This window comes from Triticum aestivum, chromosome 5D (genome assembly GCF_018294505.1).
Source record: "Triticum aestivum cultivar Chinese Spring chromosome 5D, IWGSC CS RefSeq v2.1, whole genome shotgun sequence".
NCBI lineage: Eukaryota > Viridiplantae > Streptophyta > Magnoliopsida > Poales > Poaceae > Triticum > Triticum aestivum.
Genome location: NC_057808.1, coordinates 488,697,846 through 488,713,549, shown reverse-complemented (window position 1 = coordinate 488,713,549; position 15,704 = coordinate 488,697,846).

Here is a 15,704-nt window from a genome sequence, read left to right as displayed (position 1 = left end):
GCGGGACATAAGTGCCCTGAAAGTTGGCCCGAAAAGCATCCTCTAAGTCTTCCCAACTTCCAATGGAGTTTTCTGGGAGGCTGTTCAACCAGTGTGGTGCTAGTCCTTTCAACTTTAGAGGGAGGTATAAAATGGCATGGAGATCATCTCCACGAGCCATGTGAATGTGGAGAAGAAAATCTTCGATCCATACGGCTGGATCCGTCGTTCCATCGTATTGCTCGATGTTCACGGGTTTAAACCCTTCCGAAAATTGGTGCTGCATTACCTCATCGGTAAAGCACATAGGTTGTGTGACACCTCTGTACTGGGCGACATTGCGACGGAGTTTGGAAGACGTCTGTGTTCGGTGCTGATCCCGGACTTGGTTATGTTTGTCGTGCCAGGCTTGATGGCCGTCATCTCATGCTGGGGCACATCCTCTTGATCCATATTCCATAGATTGATCTAATCTGGCCGGCTCTATTGGTCAGGTCCTAACGTAAGTCATACGTGTAGCCTAGAGCCGTTGTCTCCTTGCCTCTATGGCGAGGGGACGCAGGCTGATGTTCGACATGATGAGCCATTTTGTCCCGTCCACGTGGTGGTCGGTCCGGTTGATCAGCATGATTGTATTTTGACGGTATAGGCTCAAAGGCCTCGTCGTCGAATTGTGGCAGCAGCCCGTGTTTGGGATAACTTTTTGTTTGGTGCTTAAAGCCATATCCTTCTTCGACGGCTAGGACCTTGGTACATCTGTCATTGAGCGTATCATGTTCGGCTTGAAGCTGCTGCTATTTCTTTTTTAGGCTCAGTGCAGTGGTGATGAGCCATCGCTTGAAGCGTTCTTGTTCGAGGGGTTCCTCTGGGATGTAAAATCTTTGTTACCGAGGCTAACATCCTCTTCGGAGATAGGTAGGTAGTTACTATCTTCCGAATCCTCGAGATCGGTGTGTTCAGGGCTGTATTGACCCTCTTCCCTTTCATCCTGCTCGAACGCGGGCTCGGCGGGGTGGTCAGGGTCTTCAGCGTTGTCCGGAGTGTCATTATCTCCGATGCCGGTATTGCTTTCCCTTGCCCGACGCGATCGTGAGCGGTGCCTCTGACGCAGGCGTTTTGATGGTTCGTCGACGGGCTTATTCTCATCTAGATCTTCAATGCCATCGTTGTCCTTCTTCTCAGGTGTATCCACCAGGTATACATCTTAGGTACAAGTGGCCGTCCAACGCCCAGTGATAGGCGGGTGTTGACCTGGTTTGGCTTCGACATCGTCGTCCATGCCATCAATGTCTTCGGAGGCGTAGTCTAGCATGTCGGTTAAATCCTCGAAAGTGGCTATTAAGTGGGTGGTGGGTGGGATGTAAAATTCCCTGCTCTCAACCCCCAGTCCAAGCTGGGCGTAGTTCAGAGGTGACACTTCCGTGATGGCGAGAGATTGTATTAAGTCCAGCGTTTTGTTTAAGAGCGAAAGCTGGACAGGAGTCTCCGAATCTGTGGAGCTAGGCTCGGTGGTAACCACTTGATCGAGCCCGATGGGCGCAGACCTCGAAAGTTCAGAGTTGACGCCCAGAGGTGAGTCCGGCTTCCCGATGACGGGGAGAGTCCTGTTTGACTCTGGGTCCGCCGACGGCGTGGTCGCATCTGGGTCTCCTGCTGGAAGCTCCGTGATAGGAGAGAGTCCGGCGGGGTTCATCCTCCCGTCATCGGACGATGTGGTCCGCCCCGGATCTAAGGCCGAGGCGGATACGAGCGTCGACCCCTGGACGGGATCTGATAGTGGATCCGAAGGACCTCCTTCGTATGGTTGGGGAGCGGCGGCCGAAGCCGTGAACCCCTCGAAGATCAGGTCTCCTCGAACATCAGCGATGTAATTCAAACTTCCAAACCTGATCTGGTGACCAGGGGCGTAGCTGTCGACCTGCTCAAGTTGACCGGTCGAGTTAGCACATAGCACGAAGCTGCCGAACACAAAGAGTTGACCAGGAAGAAACGTCTCCCCGGAAACAGCGCCGTCGTTGATGACGAGGCGAGCCATCGATTCTTCTGTCAACAGCACAACGGAACTCAATGAAAGCACCAATGTCGATGTCAAAACCGACAGATCTCGGGTAGGGGGTCCCACGCTATGTGTCTGAGGATCAATGGTAACAAGGGACGATGGGGACACGATGTTTACCCAGGTTCGGGCCCTCTTAAAGGAGGTAAAACCCTACGTCATGCTTGATTGTATTCGATGAGTATAGGGGTTAGAAGAGTTGATCTACCTCAAGATCGTAATGGCTAAACCCTAGATGTCTAGCCTATGATTATTCTGATAGCCTCTACGGACTAAACCCTCCGGTTTATATATACACCGGAGGGGCCTAGGGTTGTACAGAGTCGGTTTACAAGGGAAGGAAATAGTACATCCGGACACCAAACTTTCCGTCCATGCATATAGGAGTCCTACCCGGACACGGGGGATAGTCTTCTGCTTTATCTTCATGGCCCATCAGTCCGGCCCATATCGAATAGACCGGACACCCGAGGACCCCCTAATCCAGGACTCCCTCTGTGGTGCTTCGCCGCGTCTGTCGCAGCTTTTAGGGGTCCACACGTCTGCACGTTGTGACCTTCTTCTTTGCAGAACTTGCAGCGGATACTCCTTTTTTCAGATTTTGGCTTCACTGCTGCCATTGGCTTCTTCTCTTCTTGTTTCGACTTCTTCTTCTGCTTCTCATCTCGCTGCTCCACCAGAGTCTTCTTCCTCTTTTCTCTTTCAGTTGGCCGGCCTTTCTTAGGGACACGAGATGTGTTTTGTAGCATTTCTGAGCTTTGAGGCTGTGGTAGGTCATCATTCAACACTGCCGTTGCAGCAGCATGTTGCGTTGGGGGTTCACTGTGCTACGTTGCTTGTTGTTCTAGTAGTCCTCCTCTTTTCGCCACTGCTATGGCAGGCTCAAGAACTTTTATTGCTTCATCTAATATCTTGTATGCATCATCATTGCAACATGCATCAGAGGTGAGCCATGTCAACCTTCGGCACAAGGAGTTGTGTTTGAGCGTGTTTGTCGAGGGGTGCCCAAATTCCAGCAATCGCCCAGTTCTGGCCATGCTTGTTGTTGCTGCTTCATACCACCTTTCCAACAAGTATTGTTGTGGAATAACTTGCACATTGAGGTGCACCATCACCCTTATTATGTGGGCACAAACCAGACCATTCATCTCAAAGTAGTGGCAACTACATTGAAATACCCCTTCATCCATCATAACACGCATAGAAAAGAGCTTTGGGTTCTCATATAAGCTTGATGTTAGATTGAACAGGAGGCCTTGCCCTTGGTACTCAGTGTCTTGGTTGATAATGTAGCCGGTAGACGCAGTCACTTATTTCTGGAACTTGCTAAATACGTTGCGTGTGTAGTAACCAGCAGCTTGGCGCTCAATGTTGTATCTGCAACATCACAAAAGGAAGCAAAGTTCACAAACAAATCATGACAAAACATTTTTTTGGATTTTTTGCTTTGGTATAGTGAAGCTGGCCTACCGAGAGTATAGTGGTGGAGCAGTCGTTTCACCAGTGAAGCCAGCATTGTCCTCACGATCAAGCACAATTTCCTGGCACAGTTCATACTGTTGCACAAACCTCCATACAGAATCAGTTGGACGAATCATTGTCTTGAAATATATGTTGATCCCCTCGGACCTGCCTATCGTGCTTGTGAACGGGAAGAAATTGTTCTTGAAGTACGCTGGAGCCCACATATGTCTTGTTCGCCACATGTTCTTCAAGTGTTTGTTTTCAGCAACTTCGAAACAATGCAACATGTGCTGCCATGTTTCCTCAAATTCTTCAACCGTTTTTGATTTATTGATACAAGTGTAAAACACATCTGCAAACGCCTCATCTCTGCTCAGCAGCCTCCCCAACTTAGAACGCGTGTTGCTAAACACATGAAACTTGCAACACCTATGGCAAGTATTTGGGAGGACCTGCTCTATAGCTGTTGCCATTGCTTGGTCCTGGTCAGTCATTATGTTCTTGGATCCTCATTGTCCATTGCAACCATCCATTGCTCAAAGACCCACTTAAATGTTTAAATAGTCTCATCCGGCAACAAGGCACATCCAAGTGAAATGGTTTGGAGGTGGTTGTTGATACCAACTATATGACCAAAGGGCATGTTGTATCTGTTGGTGCAGAAAGTTGTGTCAAAGAACACGCAATCTTTATATTTCGGGTACAACGCCCTTGTCCTCCCATCAACCCAAAACAATGCAGTCACATAGTTCGTGGCAGGATCTTTTTGCTTCGCAAAGAAAAACTCTGGATTCTCGGCCTTCCTCCTCTCAAAGTACCTCACTGTCATATCCATGTCTTGCTGTGTTATCGCTTCCCGGAGCTAGCACGTTCATTCACAACATCCCTCTTCACATACGGCAGTATCCTGGGGTCACCTCCATGTATCCTACCAAGGAAACTCATGCAATCTGAATTGGATAGGTTAATATCATGCAACATTAACAAGATTTCGTAATCCTCAGCGGATATTTTGCGGTGCGAGCGGTAGTATCTAACACGCTCTGGTTGTTACATCAGTGGATGTGTATGCTCCGCAACAAAGCAAGTGACTGTCAATCTCCCCTCCCTAAGCCCAACAATCACGTGTGCCTTACAATCATGATGGAGAATCATGTTCTTCTGACGTGTTCTTGTCACATCCATTTCAGCACCAGGCCGCCTGCTGGAGTTGCTTGTTTCTGTTGCAATGCTCTCTGAGGTGCTACTTGTTTCCGGTTTATCGGGCTTTCTAGCGTGCACACACCCAAAGACCCTCTTGATCATTATTGCATCCCCTTGCTTCTGGCCTCTCTTTTGGCTGTACTTTGTAGAAGATATATGTGTGTCGAACCCCAACTTGAAGGCATAGTCATTGTAGAATTTCTGGGCATCCTCAATTGTGTCAAACACCATGCCAACATAGGGCGATAGTGGCTGCGATGAAACATCTCAATCATCTGAATCATCTTGCATCGCATCATCATCATGCAACAACCCCTCTGAATCTTCATGATTATCGACAGAAAAGTTCCCTTGGTCATAGCTCTCTTCCCCTTCAGCACCAGCTCCCTGAAATAAGGCACATGTTTTTTATGTAAATAGAGAGGTGTTGTGTGACAGTATTTTTTCCTCTACATGGTATCAACAGTTCTATTGTTGTTTCAGAAATTCAGGTACACATATACATCTATCGACGGTTTTTCAGCTTCATTTGCACACAAATTTCCACTCAATGGCCTTTTCTCACATAAGCACACACATTCAAAATTGTATCATAGGTTGATAAATAACCAGTAACCGAGGGGATCATGTTTTGCAGAGATAGAACAAGCAGACAGGTGTGTGGGGATTTGCCTTGGTTCCACTCACACACATGAAACAAAACTGAATTTCTAGATTCCACACACATGGAACAAATAGGAAATTCTAGCTATGTTTCTGATACATAGGTTTCCATGAGTTTCAGAGACACACAAGTGTTCATGTTTTTTTCAGAGTCAGGAAACTCACCCAACTACCCTGATTTGATCTAGTAGAAGTAGTTTCAGGAAACACAATCGGAGGGTTTGTGAACCAGGATGATACTCCAGCTCGCAGAGGAAGCCCCACGGTGGCGGTCGGAGCTGAGAACGATGGCCTCGGCTGTTCTCGAAGCGGTGGCCCCCGGTGAGCTCGATCTGCGTCGGATCCCAGCATCTGCCGCGCGATATGGTGCGCCATGTTGTTGCAGGATTTTTGCGCTGAAGGACTAGGTGCCCCCGCTCGCCGGCGGCAGCAATTTTTGCGGTGGCGGCGATTGCCGCCGCGCTGGGCGGAGCTGTGCCTGGACGGCGGACACGTGATTCTGTTTCTAAAACAAAACAACTTTTGCAGGAAGTAATGGGTGGAGCTGTGCCTGGACGACAGACAGGGGATTCTGTTTCTAAAACAGAATGACTGTTGCAGGAAGTAATGACCTGGTCAGTTGCGGGCGATGGTTGCATTCGACGGCTGTCAGGTGTCTAATCATCTCCGGGCGGCGGATGCTAACACATCCGCCTGCGGACACGTAGTGGTGCCCATTTTAAATTTGTTCACCGTGTATTTGAAATGGTAATCATGTATTTTTCAAAAACTTCACCCGATAATTATTTTTACCGTGTAGTTTACAAAAATGTCCATCTTGCATTGGATATTTTTTCATCATTAACTTTACATATTAAAAAGTCTCTCATTGCGAACCAACCTGTGGTTGGATGGTTAGAGGGACAGTGGCATCCCCAGTCCACCAGGGTTCAAGTCCTGGTGCTCGCATTATTCCTGGATTTATTTCAGGATTTTCGGCGATGCGTTTTCAGTTGGAGGGGACGTTCCCGTCGACGACGAGGCGCCTACGGTGACTTCGTAAATCTCAAGATGATATGCCGGCTCAGTCTCTCGAAAATGTTCATAGAGGTAGGGTGTGTGTGTGTGCATTCATACGGGTGAGTGTATGCATGTATGTATGAGCGCTTGTGTCGTGGTATTCTCACGGGGGGGGGGGGTTGCCGAGACGACAGATGCCACATTGTGGCTTGAGGTGAGGGCAAGACTGCCACTGGAATATCCAGGGACGGGTATGCGAGTATCACGCGGTAGTTTACCCAGGTTCCGGGCTCTCCGGAGAGATAATACCCGTACTCCTGCATGTCTGGATATATATGTGGAGTGTACATCTGGCAGTACAAAGTGCTCCTGGAGTTGTATCTGAGATCAGTGCCATGGGCACCTGATCTCGTATATGCATGTATGTGGCATGCTCTAGTGGCCGGCTATGCCCATGGCTTGTGGCCGAACGGATATGTGTGTGTGCCCGTGTAGCGACCCGACCTCAAACGGTCAAGTCTCTGTGCTTCAGTGTCATCCCAGGATCGGTAATGCTGACACACACAGTACTCGAAGGATTTATAACAGAGTAGCAATCACACACTTATTACATCGAATGTCTCAAAAGAGAACTTATTACAATAAATATGGCTTAAGGCCATCTAATACGATAACAGCGGAAGACTTGGAAGATAAAGTGAGTCCATCAACTCCAACGGCATAGCTGAGTGCATGACAACGACCTATCGCACCTTTACTCGTCGTCTGAAAAGTCTGCAACATAATACGTTGCAGCCCGAAAACGGGTCAGCACATGGAATATGCTGGCAATGTAACACAGTAGAGCAATGAACAGATAAATGCTATCACTACATGCATATATGGCTGGTGGAGGCTCTATGGTTATATGATTTTTGCGAAAAGCCAATTTTTCCCTACAACAAAGGAACAAATTTTATTTAACTATCATGGTAGTTGAAACATCATTGAGAAGGTTCTTCCAACTCAACCCCAATTAAAGTAATCATTAACCCAACAAATTAAATTAGAGTGATGAGATGCAATAGGATAATCCAAGTACTAGATACTCAAGATGTCCATAACCGGGGACACGGCTAACCATGATTAGTTTGTACACTCTGCAGAGGTTTGCGCACTTTTCCCCACAAGACTCGATCTCCTCCGTTGGATTTCTCGCACTACATGGTGTTTGAGAAATGGATGACCGAGACACAGTCTTTCAGAAGCATTAACTCTTTACTCCGGGTGGACAGTTACACCTACTTTCCCTCTACATCTGCTAGCCCACCACTGAAAGAGGTCACACAACATACTCAACTATGCCAGAGCCCATAATGGCTTGTGGCCGCACACGGAAGTTTCTAGCATGAATAATCTTATGATCCCTTTGAGCCTAGGTGGCGGACCGTAGGATGATCACACGGTATAACCCCGGGATATCCTAGGACAACACTGGATTCCCCAGGAGCCCAAACAAGCAATCCACCCAGATGTGTATTAAAGTTGCCACCTTAAGTTGAACCATTAATTAACAACTCACATCTATCATGGATACACTCAAACCCAATCCACGTCTACGAGCATAGCATGGCAATATAAGCATAACGTAGAAGTAACTCCCAAGGGTTTGATAATAAAACTGGTAATAGGTTCTACCTCATCAACTACTTCCCAAACCCACAAGTTAATCACATCCTAATCATGCACTGTTTGAGGGTTGTAACTAATGCATAAAAACTGGGTATGAAAAAGTATGATCAATGTGTTACTTGCCTTGCTGACGATCCGAAAAACCTAGTGACTCGTAGTAGCACGCTTCGCACTTCGGGAATTCTATCGCAAACAAACAATAACACACATAAGCAATCAAGCAAATATGCACGGGTAAAAACTCAAATAAGAGGATCTAACCAGAAATTTCAACTTAAGAACTCCGGTTTGCAAAAAGAATCAAATCAAACGGAGCAACGAAACTCAAACTGCAAACGAAACAAGATCCGATTACTAATCTGGACTAAAGTCAAATTTTACAGTACCATAATCTTGTTCAAGTTTGTTAAACAGAAAGAGGGCTTCAAGATGAAGATCTAGGTCCTTGAATCGCCTGATTCCGATAAACGAGCGAAAAGTTACGCTAGAACGAAAATCGGATCAGAAATCGCGATCGAAAATAATCATGAAAAAACCGAGAAAAAGAAAACTGACGAACAGGCTAACGAACGAACGTTCGCTGTCTGTGACTAACGGACGAAAACCGTTCGTTAAAATGAACGTACGGACGAACGTCCGCTATATAACCGAACCGAAAATAAACCGAAACAAAACCCGATCTAATAAAAAAACGAAAACTAGCGTTTATAAAAAGAACGATCGGTTTTTCTGGGAAAACCGACGAACGGCGAGGCGGCGGCGGCTACCTCCGGCTGGATCGGCGGGGTGGTGGCTCCGGCGGCAAAACGCGGCGGCGGCGGGGCGGATCCGGCGGCGGGCGGCGCGGAGGCGAGGCTCGGCGCGGCGGCGGCTAGGGTTTGAGGAGGCGCAGCGCTGGGTGGGTTGCGGGGCGGCGGCGGCTCAGCTTATAAGAGCCGGCCCGAGGTGTCCTGGCCGGGTACGGCCCGGAGTCGGTTAATTTTTTATTTTTTTAAAATAATTCTGACGTGCAGAAAACGAAAGAAAAGAAATACTATGGGGCTCCAAAAATCCCGAAATAAATTGTCCCCGTCCTCTAAAAATATGCCGGACAAGGTGAACATTTATTTGGGCCTAAAATGCAATTTTGTAAAATGCGTATTTTTTCCTATGCAAATAAAATAGCAATAAACGCGTAGATCATCCTCTCGTTCCCAGGTGGCTTCATCCTCGGTATGGTGGCTCCACTGAACTTTGCAAAACTTGATAACCTTGCTGCGAGTAACCCGACTGGCAAACTCTAGAATCTTGACAGGCTTCTCCTCATATGTCAAATCACTGTCCAACTGAATCGCTTCCAGTGGCACTGTATCCCTCAGAGGTATATCGGCCATCTCTGCGTGGCACTTCTTCAACTGGGAAACGTGAAACACATCATGTACTCCCGACAGTCCTTCGGGTAACTCCAACTTGTAGGCAACCTCTCCCATGCGTTCCAAAACACGGTAGGGTCCCACAAATCTCGGGGCTAACTTTCCTCTAACTCCAAAACGCTTAACTCCTCGAAGAGGTGATACTCGCAGATACGCTCTGTCTCCGATTTCATAGACTACCTCCTTGCGTTTTGAATCTGCATAACTTTTCTGTATGGACTGAGCTACCTTTAGTCTATCTCGAATCAGCTTAACCTTCTCTTCGGACTCCTTAATCAAATCTGGTCCAAACAACTGACGGTCTCCAACTTCATCCCACATCAACGGTGTTCGGCATCTTCTTCCATACAGGGCTTCGAAAGGTGCCATCTTCAAATTGGCCTGGTAACTGTTGTTGTATGAGAACTCCGCGTAGGGCAAGTTGTCATCCCAACTAGATCCGTAATCTAGCGCACAAGCTCTCAACATGTCCTCCAGAATCTGATTGACTCTCTCAGTCTGTCCATCTGTCTGCGGGTGAAAAGCTGTACTGAACTCTAGTCTGGTACCCAAGGTCTGGTGCAGCTGGTGCCAAAATGTTGAAGTAAACTGTGTTCCTCTATCTGATACGATGGTCCTCGGAACACCATGCAACCATAAGATCCTGGTCATATATATCTTGGCCAACTTCGCACTGGTATAAGTGGTTTTCACTGGGATAAAGTGGGCTACTTTGGTCAAGCGATCCACTACTACCCAGATAGAATCATATCCTGATCGGGTCCTGGGCAATCCGGTGATAAAATCCATGCCAAGCTTATCCCACTTCCATTCGGGTATCGGCATAGGCTGTAGCAATCCTGCTGGCATCTGATTTTCTGCCTTCACTCTCTGACATACATCACATATGGCTACATACTCGGCAATATCCTTCTTCATTCCAGTCCACCAGAAACGCTCCTTCAAATCCAAATACATCTTGGTGTTTCCAGGGTGTATCGAGTATGGTGAGTCATGAGCTTCATGTAGTATCAACTTTCTGAGCTCTGCATTATTGGGCACATATATACGGTCCTCAAACCACAAGGTGTCGTGTTCATCCTCACGAAAACCTTTGGCTTTCCCTTCACTCATCTTCTCCTTTATCTCGGCAATCTCCTTGTCATCCTTCTGAGCTTCTCGAATTTTTCCCAACAATGTAGACTGAACTTCCATTGCTGCAACATAACCTCTAGGAACAATCTCCAAACGTAGCTCCATGAGATCCTCGGCTAACTCCTTTGGCATCCCTCCACTTACGAGGGTGTTAACGTAACTCTTCCAGCACAAAGCGTCTGCTACGACATTGGCCTTTCCTGGGTGATAATGCAGCTTCATGTCATTATCCTTTATAAGCTCCAACCATCTCCTCTGCCTGAGGTTCAGCTCCTTCTGAGTAAAAATGTACTTCAAACTCTTGTGATCCGTGTATACATCACAACGATTTCCAATGAGAAAGTGTCTCCAGGTCTTGAGCACATGCACCACAGCTAATAACTCCAAATCATGCGTGGCATAATTCAATTCGTGCGGTTTAAGTTGTCGTGAGGCATACGAAACAACTCTTCCGTCTTGCATCAGTACTCCTCCAAGTCCTAAGCGAGAGGCGTCGCAATACACTTGGAAATCCTTGCGTATATCCGGCAGAATTAGCACTGGGGCTGTAGTCAAATGTTTCTTCAACTCCTGGAAACTTGCTTCACATTCATCAGTCCAATTGAACTTACTGTCCTTCTTCAACAATGCCGTCATTGGCTTTGCAATCTTAGAGAAATTCTCAATGAATCTCCGATAATATCCCACGAGTCCAAGAAAACTGCGGATCTCTCCAATTGAGGTGGGTGCCAACCACTCAGTGACTGACTGAACCTTGGTGGGATCCACTGTTATACCTTCTCCTGATATAACATATCCAAGAAATCCAACTTCCTTCAACCAAAACTCAAATTTGCTAAACTTGGCATACAAGTGGTGTTCCCTGAGCTTCTCGAGAACCAAACGCAATTGTTCCTTGTGCTCCTCTTCATTCTTTGAGTATACCAAGATATCATCTATAAACACCACGACAAACTTATCCAAGAACTCCATGAACACTTTGTTCATCATACTCATGAAATAGGCAGGGGCGTTAGTCAATCCAAATGACATAACCGTATACTCATACAGCCCGTACCTTGTGGTGAAAGCTGTTTTAGGTATATCCTTCTCCCAGATCTTCAGTTGGTGATATCCTGATCGCAGATCGATCTTCGAAAACACTTTAGCTCCTGTCAACTGGTCAAATAAATCATTGATCATTGGCAGTGGGTACTTGTTCCTGATCGTCACTTCATTCAACGCACGATAATCAACAACCATTCTTCACGATCCATCCTTCTTCTCAACCAAGAGCACTGGGGCTCCCCATGGTGATGAACTTCTTCGGATGTAACCTTTCTCCAACAACTCCTTAATCTGCTTCTTGATCTCTTCTAGATCATTTGCGGGCATCCGGTATGGTCTCCTTGATATTGGCCCGGTGCCTGGCAATAGCTCTATCAGAAACTCGATGTCTCGATCCGGCGGCATGCCTGGTAACTCCTCTGGAAAAACATCTGGGTAATCCTTCACTACAGGCACTTCCTCCTGAACAACTCCCGTGAGAGAATTTACTTGGCTCCTCCTAGGCACATGCCTAGATACATACTTGATCCTTTTTTCATCAGGGGTGGTGAGTAAAATTGACTTACTCGCGTAATCGATGTTTCCTTCATACATCGATAGCCAATCCATTCCTAGTATCACATCCAATCCTCATGACTCCAAAATTATCAGGTCAGAGGGGGAAACATGGCCTATAATGGTCAATGGCATCTGAAAACATCCTTGTCTTGTCATATACTCCGCTCCTAAAGAACTTACTAACATAGGTGTCCTAAGTACCTTAGTGGGCAACTTATACTTATCCACGAATCCCCTTGATGTATGAATGCGACGCACCAGTATCGAAAAGAACAATTGCAGTAAAAGACTTCACCAAAAACTTACCGACAACTGCATCAGGCTGCTCCTCAACCTCCTCCACGTTCACGTGGTTCACTTGTCCCCTATTGAAAGGGTTGGGCTTCTTCCCAGCGCTTCCATTGCCATTGCCGTTCTTCAATTCCGGACAATCGTTGGCGTAGTGTCTAGTCTTCCCGCACTTGAAACAAGTAATGTGACTTTGATCCTTCTTGGCGAGTGTGGATGGGTTAGAGCGGTTCTGATTGTTGCCTGCTCCATTCCCATTTCCATTCTTGGGGCCACTGTGGTTGTGAGAACTCCCCCCATTGTGGGTGTGGCCTCCATGGTTATGGACAAGCCCTCCCGAGTTCGGAGTGAAACGAGGCTTCTGCTGAGCTCCAGAATTGTACTTTCCTTGTCCATACTTCCTCTTGCGGCTCTCAATCTGCTGCTGCTTCCCTTCAATCATAAGGGCCTTGTCTACCAACTCCTGGTAGTTGTTGAATGTTGCCACCATCAACTGCATGCTCATCTCATCATTTAGCCCTTCCATAAACTTCTCCTGCTTCGCGGCATCTGTGGCCACATCATCAGGGGCATAACGAGATAGCTTGCTAAACTCATCTACGTACCGAGCCACAGTACGATTTCCCTAGCGTAAGTTGCGAAACTCACGCTTCTTCATGCTCAGAGCTCCAGTTGAGACATGGGCTGTGCGGAATGCTTGCTGAAACTGATCCCAAGTGACATTTGCTATGGGAAAAGTGGCTGTGTAATTCTCCAACCATGAGGTTGCTGGTCCGTCCAACTGATGTGCGTTCTCTGCATCTGTGCAACCTGCGGTGGTCAACTCCCTTCCAATCCTGCGTAGCCAGTCATCCGCAACCATGGGCTCGGTGCTACTGGAAAACACCGGCGGCTGTAACCTCAGAAAACGGGCTAAGTTGTCAACTGGGGGAGGGTTGTTGTTGTTGTTGTTGTTGTTGTTATTGTTGCCTTCGTTCTGGACTAATATCTGCATCAAGGCATTCTGCTGCTGGATCAACTGGGTGATCTCCGGTGGGAAGATAAATCCGGTGTCACGTCTCGGAGGCATCTGATGGGTTTAGAGGGGAGAGATTAGAATAGAAAAGAGGTCTAGTGAGAAAGCACTACCCATATGCACATGAGACAAACACAATCATATCACTCAATCAATCAAGCAAGGGCATACAAACGGTCTAGAACTATTGTTAAAGTGCTCGGACTGTACTATTTACATGGGGGAAAATACTACTAGTCATATGGTTGTCTACTAGAAATTTTGATCGGTGGAAGACTCCATGATGTCCGCTCCAACTTCGTCTTCATAATTGTCATCACTATCGTCAGGGTCGGAGCCTGTCGTGGTTTTGTCATGGCAGATGTCCTAGAGAAAGGACTTAGTCGTGGAGCCATCGCTACGGGTTAGCTTGTAGGGGCTAAAGCGGACAAGGGACGCAAGAGAGTTTTATACTAGTTCGGTCCCTTCGATGAAGGTAAAAGCCTACATCTAGTTGTGATGGAATTGATGGGGTTTCGATGACCAGGGAGCGAATACGCTTTGCCTGAGTCTCGAGTTGTTGTCTGTTGTCCTGAACCCCCGCCGGGTAGTCCCCTTATATACATGGGTTGACGCCCGTCGGTATACAGACTCCGAGGCCGGCTCATAATCGTGTCCGGCTCGGTCTCTGCTACGCATATCTTACAACACAAGTTTGCATCTCAATGCCGGTTTGTGTCTACATACCTTAAACCGGCTTTGGGCCCTGGGCCTTCATGAAGCGTCACCGTCCGTCTTCATGGGCTTCAGATACAGATGAACTACTTACGAAGTTAACCCGGCCTCTCCTGGCCGGTTTACGCCCAGTGGTAATATCCCCAACATTAGGCCCCATATTGATTTGAACTGGTTCATGACAATCCTCAATACTTGAGAAAATTTCTTCTTCAACATCTTCACACAATCTTGTAAACCGCCATGACATAATCTTCTAGGATCTTGGTAAACCGCCGTGATGTCACCTGTCATTAACGAGCCTCCGAAAAAATCCGGCTCCTCGATTTTCGCATCTGTCGTTTATCTCCTTATAAAGAGGGCCAGGGGGTCTTTCTAGTTTCCCCCTCATGCCTCTTCGCTTCATCTTCATCCTCGCGACGCCCGAACCTTCGACCTCGGCCGCCGCCATCAACCTTCGACTGCTGCACCAACCTTTGCCGCTGCATCGACCTAAATGTACGAGAGCTCCTCCGCGCGCCGCCGCTGCTCAACAGCATCCGTAAGTCTCCCCCTTCTCTTACCATAGATCTGCGCTTAGGGTTTCTGTCGTTCATCGGTGTTCGTCGCCGCCCTTCTTTTCCCTTATTTATATCCGTGGGTTAGATCCAAAAACCACATAGGTCTCGTGCAGTAGTAGTTTAAACCACATAGATCTCGTGCTTTAGCAGTTTCTGCACCTGTTTGATATCCAACTCATCTCATCTTGGTGAACCTTCAGTACACTAGAATTTAGGTCAGAATATATTTTGTTTTTCCTACGCGCGGTAGATCTGAAATTACCATAGCAAGATGTGAAACTTGTTTCTTCCTTCTCTTAGACCCTTTGAATACCAGATTGGCCGGTTTAACCTCACAAAAAAATGATGACCCGGTAGATACCATTAGTCCCCTGTTGAACCGCCAATGCATTACACCGTTCCATTGCCAGACTCCGGTTTACCAATATGCTAGTATCCTCATACCGCTGTATAGTTGTCCACTGTAAATCATAAACCGGTAATACTCATGTTTCAGATTTTCCTTGTCATGGCTAAACAAGTTTATGAGTGCAATTGGGCTCCCTCTCGAGTAACCGAGGAGCAACTAAACAACCTTGTTAAAACGGGCGCCCTAGCCAAGAAAGATGTCATCCACTGGAGGGTCCCTGGCCCAGAGAATCCTCCTACACCCAAGGATGGAGAAGTAGTCGTGTTCGCTGATCATCTCGGACGAGGTTTTAGCCCTCCCGGTTCAAAAAAATTCCGAGATGTGCTAGCCAATTTTTAGCTGCGCCCTCAAGACATCGGTCCCAACTCTGTTACCAATATCTGCCACTTCCAAGTATTCTGTGAAGCTTATCTGCAAGAGGAACCTACAGTCGAACTGTTTAGGGATTTCTTTCATTTAAACCGTCGCACCGAGTTCTCAGATGGACCCAATATGGAACTGGGCGGAATGGCAGTTCAGAAGAGGAAAGAAG